General features: G+C 40.6%; 1 long non-coding RNA gene across 1 annotated transcript in view; it reads right to left on the reverse strand.

Annotated features, from left to right (window-relative positions):
* The window catches only part of LOC137502818 (uncharacterized), a 50,161-nt gene that overhangs the window by 34,328 nt on the left and 239 nt on the right, over positions 1-15,594 (reverse strand). The window contains exon 2 of the long non-coding RNA XR_011018861.1: positions 3,908-3,990. This is a non-coding gene — a long non-coding RNA (uncharacterized lncRNA). The remainder of the gene's footprint in view (positions 1-3,907; positions 3,991-15,594) is intronic.

The raw sequence follows: 15,594 nt of genomic DNA on the forward strand, positions 1-15,594 counted from the left end.
CCCGACTTCCTGTCATGTACCTTTGGTATATTGCTCGTGACGAGTTTTGAATTTAGTCTGCCCATATCATTTTTTTTTTTTGCCGAACGGTAACCACGTCTCTGCCGCGACTAGTCCGGGATATTATAAAGACGGGTACGGTACAGTATGCCATAACGTAGAAGGTCTATCACCATCTAAAGAGGTACTATTGAGTCAACTCTGTCAAACTAATTACTGTGACGTGCTTTGTATTCAAGAAACACACAGAAGTGACCATCAACGACGTCCCAAAATTGCTGGTTTACGACTTGTGGCTGAAAGACCACACAGTCAGTACGGAAGTGCAATATTTGTTCATCCTGACATTCAGGTCTTGTCAACATCTGTAACAGATCACAATAACATTTAAATAATAACAGTTGAGCTTAGTAATTGCACTATCTCATCAGTGTATAAGCCACCAGGTATTGAGTTTTCCTTTATGCTCCCTGATAACTTTTGTAAACAAACTACGAAATTTGTAGTCAGTGATTTCAATAGTCATAGTACAGTTTGGGGTTATGCACATGATGTGCGCTGATAATTTCCAACTTAGCCTTATACATGACAGTAAACTTCCACCAAGTTTCAACAGTGGTCGATGGAAACGCGGTTACAATCCAGACCTTATTTTCGCCAGTGAACATGTATCTCTGCAGTGTGCGAAATCAGTCTGTTCTCCCCTACCTATCTCTCAACATTGCCTTATTATGTGCCAAATAACCACTGTAACACGACCGATTACAGTACCTTTTCGGAGAAGGTTTAACTTCAAAAAGGCTAATTGGGAAAAATTTGGCAATACACTTGACAGCTTCATACGGGAGATTCCTCCAGAACCAGAATCTTACGACACTTTTGTTGATGCAGTATCGAGAGCCTCACGTTTATCAATACCCAGAGGTTGCAGAACACACTACTACCAAGGTTTAACTGCTGATGCAAAAGTCTACCTTGCCCTCTTCGAAGTGAACCCTTTCAGCAAAGAGACAATTTCAGCCAGACATGACTTACTCTCTTCAATCTCAGAAAACAAAAGGAAAACTTGCTTGAAACTGATGCACGAAACAGATTCTCAGTTAATAGTCAAAAGGCTTGGAAACTTCTGAAAAAACTGAACAGTGACCCAACCAAATGTTCAGTCCATGCTAATGTTACAGCCAATCACATTGCTTCACAGTTGCTTAATAATGGCAAATCACGATCAACTACTAGGAAATCAGAGTCAAAAATTGTGACCGGGGAATCTGAGGCTATCAGTACTTTAGCCAGACCATTTAATCTCAATGAATTAGAAACTGGTATTACAATGTGCAAAAGTGGTAAAGCTGCAGGTTTGGACGATATCTGCACTGAGCAAATAAAGCACTTCAGTTCTGGAACAAAGTTGTGGCTCATGGAATTATTCAACAAATGCCTAGCATCATCCAACATTCCAAGGATTTGGCGGAAGGCACGGGTGATTGCAATCCTAAAACCAGGCAGAAACCTGAAGATCCAAAAAGTTATAGACCAATATCTCTTCTATGCCACTTGTATAAAATCATGGAACGAATGATTTTAAATCGCCTTACTGAAGTTATTGACCCACTTCTTATCCCACAGCAGGCAGGATTTAGACCTGGAAGAAATTGCGCCACCCAGATTTTGAATCTAACTAGCACACTGAAGATGGCTTCGAGTTAAATAAAGTCACAGGCGTCGCATTTGTTGATCTCACAGTGGCGTATGACACGGTAAACCACAGACTCCTGTTAAAAAAATTTCACAGTCTTACTAAAGATCTTGAGTTAATACGACTGGTAGCTATACTTCTTCATAACCGCCGCTTCTTTGTTGAATTTCAGGGTCGGCGAAGTCGTTGGTGAACTCAAAATAACGGCTTGCCTCAAGGAAGTGTACTGGCGCCTTTGTTATTTAATATATACACAAATGATCAGCCACAGCCTCAAGACACCAAGAGTTTTATCTATGCTGATGACCTTGCTCTCGCTGTCCAGTCAGATAGTTTTGAAGAGATAGAATGCACCCTGAAAGCTACCCTAGAAGAACTCGGCAACTACTATGATCAAAACCAACTTGTGCCAAACCCGAGCAAAACGCAAGTTTGTGCATTCCATCTACGACATCGACAAGCCAACAGGAAACTCATTGTGTCAAGGAATGGAGCTACGCTAGACCACTGCTTCCATCCCAAATACTTGGGCGTCACTCTCGATCGCAGTCTCACCTTCAAAGTGCACTGTATGAATGTAAAACAAAAGGTCTCTTCCAGGAACACACTACTTAGAAAACTTGTTGGATCTACTTGGGGCACACACCCACAAACTGTTAGAACTACTGCACTAGCCTTATGTTACTCCGCCGGTGAATATGCCTGTCCAGCGTGGTACAAATCTGCCCATGCAAAACAGACTGATGTGGCACTCAATGAAAGCTGTAGAATAATTACTGGTGTCCTGAAGCCAACTCCTCTCGAGAAAATCAATTACCTTGCCAGTATTGCTCCTTGTGACGTCAGGAGAGAGGTTGCTGCTAACAACGAAAGGCTTACAACAAATTTTATGCCTTCACATCCACTCTTTGGATACCAACCTGCCCAACGAAGATTGAAGTCCAGGAAAGCATTTTTAACGTCTTCAGAACACCCGGAAGGATCATCGGACAAAGCCAGGATTACCAAATGGAAACAAAAGACCCCTGACCTCTTGAAATGGATGGAACCATGGGAAGTGTTGCCTCCCGGTCACACCGAGGACTGATTGACATGGAGGTCCTTAAACAGACTTAGATCTGGAGTGTGTGGAACCAGAGCGACTCTACAGAAATGGAACTTCCCCATCGATACTGCCTTTTGTGACCGTGGTGAACTTCAGACAACTAAACACCTGCTATGTTGTCCCTTGTGTCCATCAAACTGCACAATGGAAGACTTGGTGCTGGCTAATCCAAATGCCCTTGAAGTGGCCACATTTTGGGCCAAATCCGTATGACATATATTGTTGTAGACCTTTTACTTGTATATATTTGTGTATATAGTTTGTTTCTTTTAAATGTAGTATTATTCTATTGTACTTCTGATTCGAATAAAGAAAGAACCACCTAACATTTTGACTTTCGGCCAATAATGTTATTCTTTTTTTTTTTCACTAAGGCCATGTAGAATGGGTACTTATTACACCTGTTAAAGTTAACAACTATTATTCAATTTCCTATGTAAAATCGTCTGTTGAGCAAATAACACAATGAATACTGTTTGTGATTTGTAAAACGTAGATTGTGCCTTTAAGAAGCCTGGATCTTGTTAATTTTGGAGAATAGTCTCCCACAGAGTAATTGTGTGGAGCAATGATGATGGAGCTCAGTCTCTTTGAGGGTTTAGTGGTGCTCTTGGAAAACTGTAACTTGGGAGCTTCAAGCTCATTTCTTAAATCGTAGTTGTTCTAGGCCTTTCTAATATTGTTTTTCGAACTCACAAGCTAACATTTGTACTATTACTACTTGTTATTGCTTAGCAAAATTTAACATCTGGAAAGAAGAAAAAAGGGAAGAAATAAAATTCCAAATTTTAAAGTTTTAAATTAAAATTTGATCTTTTCTCTATCCTCCCATTCATGTCCTCTATGATCCATGGTATTCCCATAACAATTTCCATTATCTTTGACAATCAAGACCTTCAGTCCATTATTGGACATGGCACTGCTGTGCTCACCAGCGAGTAACTCAGGGTTCAAACTGTAGTGTTAATCCACCCTATAAAAATCACACTACCTCAGGCAGGTTTGCACCAGTCATCTTGGAATCCACTGACTGACATTCTACCACTGACCTACAGAGAGAGCTAGTGAACGGAGTTAGGGGTGTACAATCTAATTAAGCCACTTACTTGTTTTCTACTTTGACACATGGGACCAGTTGATCAACTGTTCGTTCTTCTACTTTTATTTCATGCTTGATGTCTGCAGTAGGCTATAAACATGAAAATTAATTTAAGAAAAGTAAATAGGTAACACAAAATTACTATATAAACAGGAAACAGCCAATAAAGTAAAAATCACAATTCCACAATAGAAACACCATTATCTTCCAATGTGTAAAAATTGTCACAGCCCCCTATCCTTACTCCATACACATTACCAAACAGGTGAGATAACACAGAGAAAAATGGAAATGAGAGTTTGTGATAACACAAGGTGATAAAGGTCTGATAAATTGTCGATCGGAGCAAACAAGAAACTCTTCGAAGTTGGACTCCTACTGTCCTAGGTAATATACAAATCCAACTAACCTAACCTTATTACCAGCAAAGGAAAGGAGATAAGACTTAAACATGAGTTTTTTAAATCAAAGGTTCTAATGAAAGATAAATAAATTCATAACAAAAGAACACAGATCATAAATTCTTTTGGAGAGTACTCGCAAATGATTGCGCATGAAAGATGTCAATATATCACTTTCCCAGCGACCTTCATGAGATAATAGAATTGGCGTACTTCAGTGCCAGGGAGATAACTATTCGCACAACATCGCGTTTACCTCAGAGATGATATATTTCAATATTAATAACTTATTTAAAAATAATATATAATGCACCACAGAGAAGGTACAGACCCTGGGGAAAAAAAGCTCCTCAATGACGACTTAAGGCAAAGAAGAAAAATAAAATAGGACAAAAGTGCGTCACATGTGGACGGGTGTCACATGAAAGGAAAAAACGTAAGGATTCGCACAAAAAATGAAAAGGCTATCTCCAAAACAGCCCAAAAGTAAAAGGATAAAGTTACCACTATGCCGCACATAGGCAGGACGTAAATGGGATGTAAAGATGGGTCAGTACTGGTAGAATAAAGAATTCATCCAGAGTAAAATAAAAACTAAAGGTAAAATAAATCTTGTTTCTTCATTGTGTACCAAAATATGATCCATTCCACTCAACCGCACAACAAACATGCAAAATCGGGCATCTTACAAATTCAAAGTGCCATGTAGAAATGCACGAAAAGGCAAAGTGAATTGGTATAATAATAGTGGGAAACTACCGTAGATTAGCCCAAATTACTATAAGAATAGATATGTACAAAACCATGATCTATATAACCACCACAACGTCTCAAGAAAATAGCTTTGATGATAAATGCCACGTAGGCATTTCCAAGCAGACTTAGAGACATTAAGACAGGCCAAGCATAAAACATCAATGAAATCCCCGACAAGATATCCAAAATACCAAGTATATATAAACGGAGTTGTCAATCACACCAACAAAATTGCAATAGACCGCATTGTGCCACAACACTGAAGTGATACATACAAGTAAGGTGGAAATAAAGGTAAGAAACACACATGTGGCGAGACGTCAAAAATAGGCAAAACCCAAGCAAAGGGTGAAATAATATGGCAACACCTTCAAAGAATAACATTCGGCCAAACGGTAACCAAACTGCGACTGACAAGGTAGGGAAAAAAGCACAGAATAAATAATCAAGGTAATTTGGACATAGTCACAAACTTATCGAGTAAAGATAAGAAATTATAGATTCTGCACGAATCTCCAGCATAATAATTTCTGAATCTATTATAAATATTATAATATAGTAAGAAGGCATGCATTGTGTTTCTGGACTCCATTTTGCTTTTCTCCAAAGTTCAAAGAAGATATCACTAAGGGACTTAGAATGAAGGCGGTAGAAAAGCCAAAGGTACGAGAGAGAACACTATTGCCATCTTGTGACAATATGATATAAGTGTACGACTACCAGAATAGAAAGACAGTAAAGGATTTCATAACATTAATTAAACATACATGAAACTGAAGGTAAATACAGACAGAGAAGCAGGAACATCTCAAGATAGAAGAATGAAAAGGGAGAAACATGTGCCATAATTATTTTGAGAGATGGAAACATGAAAAGGAACACATCACATGATAAAGATAACAAGGAAGAGTGATCAATAGAAAAGGGAGAACATGAGAGGACAATTTCCACACCTCTGTTCTGTTCCTCCCATTCTCTTTACTTCCCGTCACTGTGTTCATGTATTTCCTTCCATTACTCGAGTCCCCAAGGAGGATTCATATTGGTGAGTAGACATAAGCTGGTTCTCATCCCAATGAAACTCTCCACATCAAGTTCAGTTTATAAATGGTCAATCATTTGAATGTATCTTGCAAATCATTATCACCTATTTACCTTGTCCAGCTGCCAGTGGGTGCAGATGTCTATGGTACCTTTCCATTTTCCTGCATCCAACCACCATTGTTTGTCCTTAGCTGTGTTCCAATCCAGGTTTCTTCAAACTATACTATTCTTAGTTTTTTTAACCCCTCAGCGCCGACCTCTATACGTTGTATAGACCCTCTTTTCTTCCGTAGCCGCCGACCTCTATACGTTGTATAGACCCTCTTTTCTTCCGTAGCCGCCGACCTCTATACGTGGTATAGACCCATACATGGTTTCGCATTTACGGCTATAGCGCGACGAATTTTGGAGTTATGTATTTGCAAATTGTTTTGTTTCCAAGAAGAAATGTTGGGGTTTATCAATGTTGTAAAATAAGAATGAAGATCGTTAAAATGCAGTTGTGTTTGTCAAGTACGTCTGAGCACAAGTAAACTCTGCCTGTTTGCTTCATTCTTTCCCACGTAATAAAATAAAGAAATGATGATCTGAGAAGTTTGTATTTTCCCGTGATGTTCTTTGCTCTATTTATACATTGAAAGTGTGAATTATTTACTATATTGTCTTTATTTCTCAGCTTGTAATATTTTCGTAACTCTCGACGAACCCTCTGTGTAGGCATCAGTTAGTGCTGCTTTCTGTCATACGATACGAGAACCAGTTGTTCATGGTATATATATCTTGCTGGAAAGACGATGTCTTGACCTTTTATCTGAAATATGTATCGAGTTGGTTTGTTTCATCATTCATGTCATTCCCCTCATTCAGTTTCGTCCTGCTGCTTACGGTCTCGCTGCAGCATCATAAGTCCATGTGACGCACCGCGCTCAGCCGTGGCTTGACTGACAGTAATGTGCTTGAAATATTGTATAATTCAGATGAAAGTTTAGTCAGAACTAGTAGTAACAGTATTAGCAGCAGTGATAATGAAATAAATGATGCAGCTGTGGCAGATGCAGTGGTAAATGATGAGAGTGATGATGAGGAGGAACCAGTACTTGGAAATTTCGTGTAGGAGAATATTGATAATTATACAGGTCAAAGGGGAGTTTTCAACAGTGAATTCGGATTCCTAAATTCTCTAATAATATCCAGACAAGTCACAGGGACAAACACTGAGCAGTTAGGCCTATCTTATCGGGTTCAGCTGGAGGAAGGTATGTTTACAAAATAAGCTCGCTCGGCCGGGGAATTAAATATTCAAGGCCAGCGCGCATCAGATAATACAGTTCCAAGGTTGCAGGAAAGACATTTTATCATGAAATTATCACCCAAGGGTGAGAAATACAAACCTCAGAGACAATGTATCGTGTGTTCAAAATACGGCAAAAAGACGACGTTGGTATACCGCTGCCAGGAGTGTGACGTGGGTCTCTATCTCGAAGAGTGCTTCAAACTCTATCACATGAAGGTAATGTGAAACAATGATGTCATTATCTGCATGTACATGGTTCTATCATAGGAATTGAAAATTTCGGGAATTTCGTAGTTGAAATCTCATCCGGCCGCGGGGTAGGAAGCTCCTAGAATGGCTGCGACGCTGACGGGTTAATCATCTTAGACAAGGTCTCCCTCTAACCTTCGTTTAATTTGAGTCTCCATCATGCACTTTGGAATCCTCACCTCCTACATCCTCTTAATATGTTCAAACCTTCTAAGTTTATCCTCCTCATTTCTTACTTTGCCCTTTCTTGTCTTCCTAAACTACCTAAAAATTTCATTTCAGCAGCCAAGATTTTATTCTCGTGTCTTTTTGTCCGTGTTCAGGCCTTCACTGCATGTAGCAGTATTGGGCTGTTGTATATCTTACGACTTCCACATCAGGGTTCTCACACTCTGGTAGAATGCATTTCCTTTTTGAATCCCTTTACTAATCTCCATGTCCAGCCCTGCCTCAGTTTGCTTTCCACATACCTGAAGCTCTCCATGATTTCCATGTCCCTTTAAATTTATAATTCTTTTGCCTTCACTCTACCTCTTATCAACAGCATTGCCTTACTCCTTTCCACAAGGATTTTCATTCCATCTTCTTCTTCTTTTACTACCGCTTTTCCCACACCTGTGGGGTTGTGGGTGCAAACTGTGTCGCACATGTGGATTTGGCCCTTTTTACGGCCGAATGCCCTTCCTGACGCCAACTATGTAATCACTATTGCATGTTTCTGTGGTGGTTTGTAGTGTAGTGTGTTGGGTGAATATGAAGAGGAGAGTGTTGGGACAGACACAAACACCCAGTTCCCAAGCCAGAAGAATTAATCAGAAGTGATTACAATCCCTAACCCAGCCGGGAACCGAACCCGGGACCCTCTGAACCGAAGGCCAGTATGCTGACCATTCAGCTAACAAGTTGGACAATGATTGTCATTCCATAATTTTCAATAATCTCACTTAATATGTCGAGTTACACTTAAGCTTGCTCTCTGCCTCCAAACACCTTCAGACACCCTGTCACCGTATTTTCACTTTGTCTTCTTAACAATTTCGACAATAAACATTATGATTAAGAGATGTGACAGAACACTTCCTTGTAGTAGTCCAGTTTCATTACAAAAGCACTCTGTTCTCCCCACATGTGTCTGGATACTGCTGGAACAATTTTTCTACATTGCTTGCACACATTCTATCAGATGTTTTCCAAATCCTTTCCATACCTTTGCTCTGATTACACTATCATGGGGCTTTTCCAGATCAAGGAATGTCATCAGCATATCTCCCCCATATTCTCATTGATTTTCCATTAACTACTTCAAACTGAAGATGGAGTCTAGCGTTGATCTTCTACTCCAAAAACCATATATACTGCTGTTTTTGTAATTGTCCATTCACCTTTCTTCTTATTCCCTTTTCTAGTACCCACTAAAATATTTTTGCTGCTTGATATATGATTGTGACAGATCAATAACTAACTTCTTGTTCCCCTTGTTACATTTTAGTTGTTGCTACTCCTTTACTCCAGTTGTTTGAAACCAATTTCTCTTTTCCAATTCATCTCAATAACCAATAGTCACTGTACACCAACAGGTCCTACTGCTTTTATAATTTTCACAGACTTCTCTTCCCAATATCCTACACAGCCACTGTAGGATAACAGGTCAATTGCTTTTATAATTTTCGCTAACATTTCATCTAAATAGCCTATACAGCCACTGTTCACCAACAAGTCCCCATTTCCATGGACATTTCATACAAATAATCTATATAGCCACTATAGACCAACAGATCCTCATTCCCACAGACATTTCATATTAATAGCCTATATAGCCACTATAGACCAATAGGTCCTCATTCCCACAGACATTTCATATTAATAACCTATATAGCCACTATAGACCAACAGGTCCTCATTTCCACAGACATTTCATATTAATAGCCTATATAGCCACTATAGACCAACAGGTCCTCATTCCCACAGACATTTCATATTAATAGCCTATATAGCCACTATAGACCAACAGATCCTCATTCCCACAGACATTTCATCACAATAGTCTATATAGCCACTACAGACCAACTGATCCTCATTCCCACAGACATTTCATATTAATAGCCACTATAGACCAACAGGTCCTCATTCCCACAGACATTTCATATTAATAGCCACTATAGACCAACAGATCCTCATTCCCACAGACATTTCATATTAATAGCCACTATAGACCAACAGATCCTCATTCCCACAGACATTTCATATTAATAGCCACTATAGACCAACAGGGCCTCATTCCCACAGACATTTCATATTAATAGCCACTACAGACCAACAGATCCTCATTCCCACAGACATTTCATATATATAGCCACTATAGACCAACAGTTCCTCATTCCCACAGACATTTCATATTAATAGCCTATATAGCCACTATAGACCAACAGGTCCTCATTCCCACAGACATTTCATATTAATAGCCTATATAGCCACTATAGACCAATAGGTCCTCATTCCCACAGACATTTCATATTAATAACCTATATAGCCACTATAGACCAACAGGTCCTCATTTCCACAGACATTTCATATTAATAGCCTATATAGCCACTATAGACCAACAGGTCCTCATTCCCACAGACATTTCATATTAATAGCCTATATAGCCACTATAGACCAACAGATCCTCATTCCCACAGACATTTCATCACAATAGTCTATATAGCCACTACAGACCAACTGATCCTCATTCCCACAGACATTTCATATTAATAGCCACTATAGACCAACAGGTCCTCATTCCCACAGACATTTCATATTAATAGCCACTATAGACCAACAGATCCTCATTCCCACAGACATTTCATATTAATAGCCACTATAGACCAACAGATCCTCATTCCCACAGACATTTCATATTAATAGCCACTATAGACCAACAGGGCCTCATTCCCACAGACATTTCATATTAATAGCCACTACAGACCAACAGATCCTCATTCCCACAGACATTTCATATTAATAGCCACTATAGACCAACAGGTCCTCATTCCCACAGACATTTCATATTAATAGCCACTATAGACCAACAGGTCCTCATTCCCACAGACATTTCATATTAATAGCCTATATAGCCACTATAGACCAACAGGTCCTCATTTCCACAGACATTTCATATTAATAGCCTATATAGCCACTATATACCAACAGGTCCTCATTCCCACAGACATTTCATATTAATAGCCACTATAGACCAACAGGTCCTCATTCCCACAGACATTTCATATTAATAGCAACTATATGATGATGATGCTTGTTGTTTTAAGGGGCCTAATATCGAGGTCATCGGCCCCTAATGGTACGAAATGAGACGAAATGCAATGACAAAATAAAAATACACAGAAAATCCTCCACTGACCAAAATTCAAAACGTGAGGATGAATATATGAACGGATGGATATGAAGTTAAAAGCAACCAGTGGAGACGACCCACAATGCCTCAGTCTCAGAAACTGACAGAAAACAATACTAATACTGACCAAGGGGCTGCTTCTATAGCTCAATACTAAATCGATGATGCTTGCAAGCTAAAGGGGTCTAAAATATAGGTCATCGCAATCTCATAATGATACTTATCGCTTGGAAAGTAGAACCATGGTAGTTGACATGGTGCGGTACTAAGTAACAGTATCGTAGACTCGCGGTATTCCACACATTATGGTACTACTCACAGGTAATGAAATTCGTACAGGTAATACAGACCTATGGTGTTTCACACATAGCGGCGCCATTTACAGGCAACGCAAACCTACAGTTTGCATCACATAGTGCACTAACCACAGGGACTCGTACTATCCCGTGGTGTCCCTTATATAGTGGGTACTAATCATAGGCAAGCCAGAACCCTGGTGTCGCTCATATAGTGCTACTAATCACAGGTACCGTAAAAGCCTGACCGCACGGTGCTCCTGATTGCTACTAATCACAAACCTATTTGGTACCTAACATAGTGGTACTACGCGCAAGTAATAACGACCCATGGTGTTCCCCGCGTGGTGGTACTAATCACAAGTAGTTTCATGGTTCTAATCCAATCATCCCTTGGTCGCCTCTCACGACAGGCAGGGGATACCGTGGGTGTATTATTCGTCTGCCTCCCCCACCCAGAGGGGGGGTGTGTTTGGTCCGCGAGAGGTATTTTATTTCCCTCAAGTCCGCCGGCAAGCCGGTTAGGACCCCCCTATCCGCCACCTGGGACGCGCCACGTGGGAGTTTCACCTCTCCCCCTGCTATGCGTGCGTAGCAGGTTCGTGGAATAGCCACTCTAGACCAACAGGTCCTCATTCCCACAGACATTTCATATTAATAGCCTATACAGCCACTATAGACCAACAGATCCTCATTCCCACAGACATTTCATATAAATAGTCTATATAGCCACTGTAGACCAACAAGTCCTACTGCTTTTGTAATTCCCCAGACTTTTCCCTCTTTCATTCACTTGACATCAGTTTCCTCTTCTTCACTTTTGGACTTTGTCTCCTATCACCTTGTCACATAGAGGAGTTCAAATGCTCCCTTCCATCTAATCCTGTTCTTCTCTTATTGTGTTATTATCCTTTCTTCCTTTCTTTCCACCTGCTTTCTGTAGACCCTTTCTTCTCTGTTCCTTGTTACAAGTCCGCACAGAATCCTTTCGACACTATCCACATTCCGTTTCAGCTTTGTGGCTTTTCTCCACTTACTACTTTGATATTCCTTCTTCTCATTTCCTGATCCTTTCTTCTCCTTCCAGTTTATCCCAGTTTCACAATTAGCATGCTTTCTTATTTTACCTTTACCATCTAATTTAAATATCGGGTCTCTTTATCTTTCACTCTATCAACTATTCTGCCACGGGCTCCCACTGCATGGCCTACAAATTCCTTCCTGAACATGTCCCATTCGACTTCCACAGCCTCCAGCTCAATTCTGGATATGTGTTGTTTCAGTTCATTTTGGATTCTTCTTTCACTTCCATCTATATACTAAGAGTTTACTAAAATGAGCTTTGTGAAGTCCGTTGATCTGTTTTACCGGACTGATTTGCTTTATTCTCTCTGGAATGATGCTGGTGAATCAACAGGCATTGAGTTGAGTCAGCTTTTAGTCATCCTAAAATAAATAACTGATTGACCACTCTAAGAACAGCAGTTCAATGCTTACCCTAGCCAGCAATACGTTCTGTACTTAGCAGGTTGCATACAGTTAAGGAGCAATATCTTCACGTAAAGGAACTGGTGAAGCTAAACAATTAAAAGTGATGGCAACTATAAGCAATCAGGCACTTTAAACTAAACTTGGTATACATATTACTTGATAATATCTGGAGAGAAATACTGTGGGAATGAGACACAGCTAGAGTAGATTGGGAACGACATGTAAAAATAACTGAATACAATCCGTATTAGTGTTGAGTCCATAACTTTCAGGGTTGCCGAAATAAACATTCTGGATGACAGGTCTGAGTTCAGCCACTATCTCTATGGGAGGTGAGAAGGGGTAAGAAAGAAAATGTCCTAAATGACCAAGGTATGTTCCACTGGGCCTGCGGTGTAGGGATAGCATGCCTGCCTCCAATCTGGAGTCCCTGGGTTCGATGGGACAGAACAATATAAGTCAATCAGCAAGCTGTTACGGTGTATGGTGGTGGTGTTATTCATTACAACATGGTTCAGAGACAAAATCTGGACGACTTCACGAGGGGAAGAATCATCGGGAAATCAGAAGGATGAAGGGTGAGGAGTGAAGCCGAGGAGTTTGGTAATGCTCACAGCATTGTTTCACATGCATGGAGAGTGTTCCGAACCACAGCCAGTGCTGCCCAAAGTAGAAGAGGGTGTTGACCACAGTCAACTACAGCAGCAGATGGCCGCTACATTGTGCAACAGGCTAGAAGAGACCACTTCAGACAGCAGGTGCAATTGCAACCATATTTAACAGGACTGCAAGAAAACAAATTTCGCACCCCACAGTGGCACGGCGACCACATGGGGGAAGGTCTGTTTGCCCGATGACCATTACGTTGTGTACCGTTGACACCCTCACGTCAGCGGCACCGTTTGCAATGGTGCCAAGACATCAGGTGCACACCGACAAAGAGTGGGGTTGCGTGCACTCCTTAGATGAGAACAGATTCAATCAAAGTAGTGATTGTAGATGTACCTAATTTGGCGAGAGGTGTAAACATGTAATGCACCCAGGAATATTGCTGAACATGATCATTTTGGTGATCCAAGTGTTATCATGTGGGCAGGTATAATGTTGCATGGGCATACTGACATCCAAATCTTTGAACGGGGTACACTGACCAGTCAACATTATTGTGACAGTGTACTCCTGCCCTATGTGACTCTTTTCAGGGGTGCATCTTGCTCTGAATTCAGTTTTATGGACGACAATGCATGACCGCATCGAACACCACAGGTGGAGGAGCTCTTGGAACGAGAGGATATTCAGCCAATCAACTGGCCTGACCCTTGCCCCAAATTAAATCCCATCCAGCACGTGTGGGACATGTTGGGTAGACGTATTGCAACTTGTCCACATGCACCAATGACCATCCAACAGTTTTTTTTTTTTTTTGCTATGGGCTTTACGTCGCACCGACACAGATAGGTCTTATGGCGACGATGGGATAGGAAAGGCCTAGGAGTTGGAAGGAAGCGGCCGTGGCCTTAATTAAGGTACAGCCCCAGCATTTGCCTGGTGTGAAAATGGGAAACCACGGAAAACCATTTTCAGGGCTGCCGATAGTGGGATCCCTGAAAATGGTTTTCCGTGGTTTCCCATTTCCCAACAGTTGTCAACTGCGCCGGTTGAGTAATGGAATGCCCTACCAAAAGAACTGCTTACCAATCTTGTGGCCAGCATGAAACACATTGCAGAGCATGTATCCCTGTCTGTGGTGATCACACACCCGTTTAAGAAACATGCACCTCCTTTTGTGAAGTCCAGGGATCATCATGAGCCGCAGTGACTTACGTGTAATTTACTGTCTCTGTACAAAAGTGTCATTTCTGTTCGTCTCATTGGATATTCCTTTCAGTTGCCTACTGTAGCGGTTCTACCTACGTTTCGTCGAGCTATGTTACTTGGCAGTGAAAGTTACTTTCGTCCTTAAGCTTTGCACAGCAGTATTATTATTAGCGTATGGCAAGGACATTATATACATAATACAAAATATGTACACAATAACAAGAAACATTGATTCACTTCAGGCATTAGTGTTATCTGTTATCATAAGTGACTGTCCAACTTCTAAATCCAAGTCTAGTGCTTCCGCTGTTGAAGATAGGAAGTCTTCCAATCTACCTGGATAAGCCCATAGTTGACACTCACTTAAAATGTGGGGAATGGTCTGGTGACCCACATTCTGGAGATGGTACAGACTTCCACTTGTAGAAAGAATCCTTCCACAACCAGTCCTGATCCCGTTCAGCCTCGACCAAGTTGCACAGCAGTGTATGTACAATATTTAGCTTTTAGCAAATCTTGAAATATATCAGACCTGCAAAGTAACAGGTCAGAATTTTTGCAGTTTATTTTTAATGTCAAGCTGTCATTATTACTAGTTTTGTGGTTTTTCAAAATACCAAGATTCCAGAATTTTGTCCAACAAGAGGCCTCTTACTTGCTAGTAAATCTACAGATATGAGGCTGGTATATCTGAGCACCACCAGGATGATCAGGGACTGAATGTGTCAAATTGAAATCAGAATTTAATTCCCCTACTACCTGAACTACTCAGACTGGCACTTTTCCTCTCAAGCTACTTAACTACTCAGAGGATTACAAAGGACAGTGCTGAACACAGCAACACAACAAAGAAGGATGAAGAGAGCCCATTTCTTCTTCAAAATCTTACCAGTTTGTTCAGCATTCAGACATGATATGTATAATAAGAGATGCAAAAATTCCACATTTCCA

The sequence above is a fragment of the Anabrus simplex genome, chromosome 12 (assembly GCF_040414725.1).
Source record: "Anabrus simplex isolate iqAnaSimp1 chromosome 12, ASM4041472v1, whole genome shotgun sequence".
Lineage (NCBI taxonomy): Eukaryota > Metazoa > Arthropoda > Insecta > Orthoptera > Tettigoniidae > Anabrus > Anabrus simplex.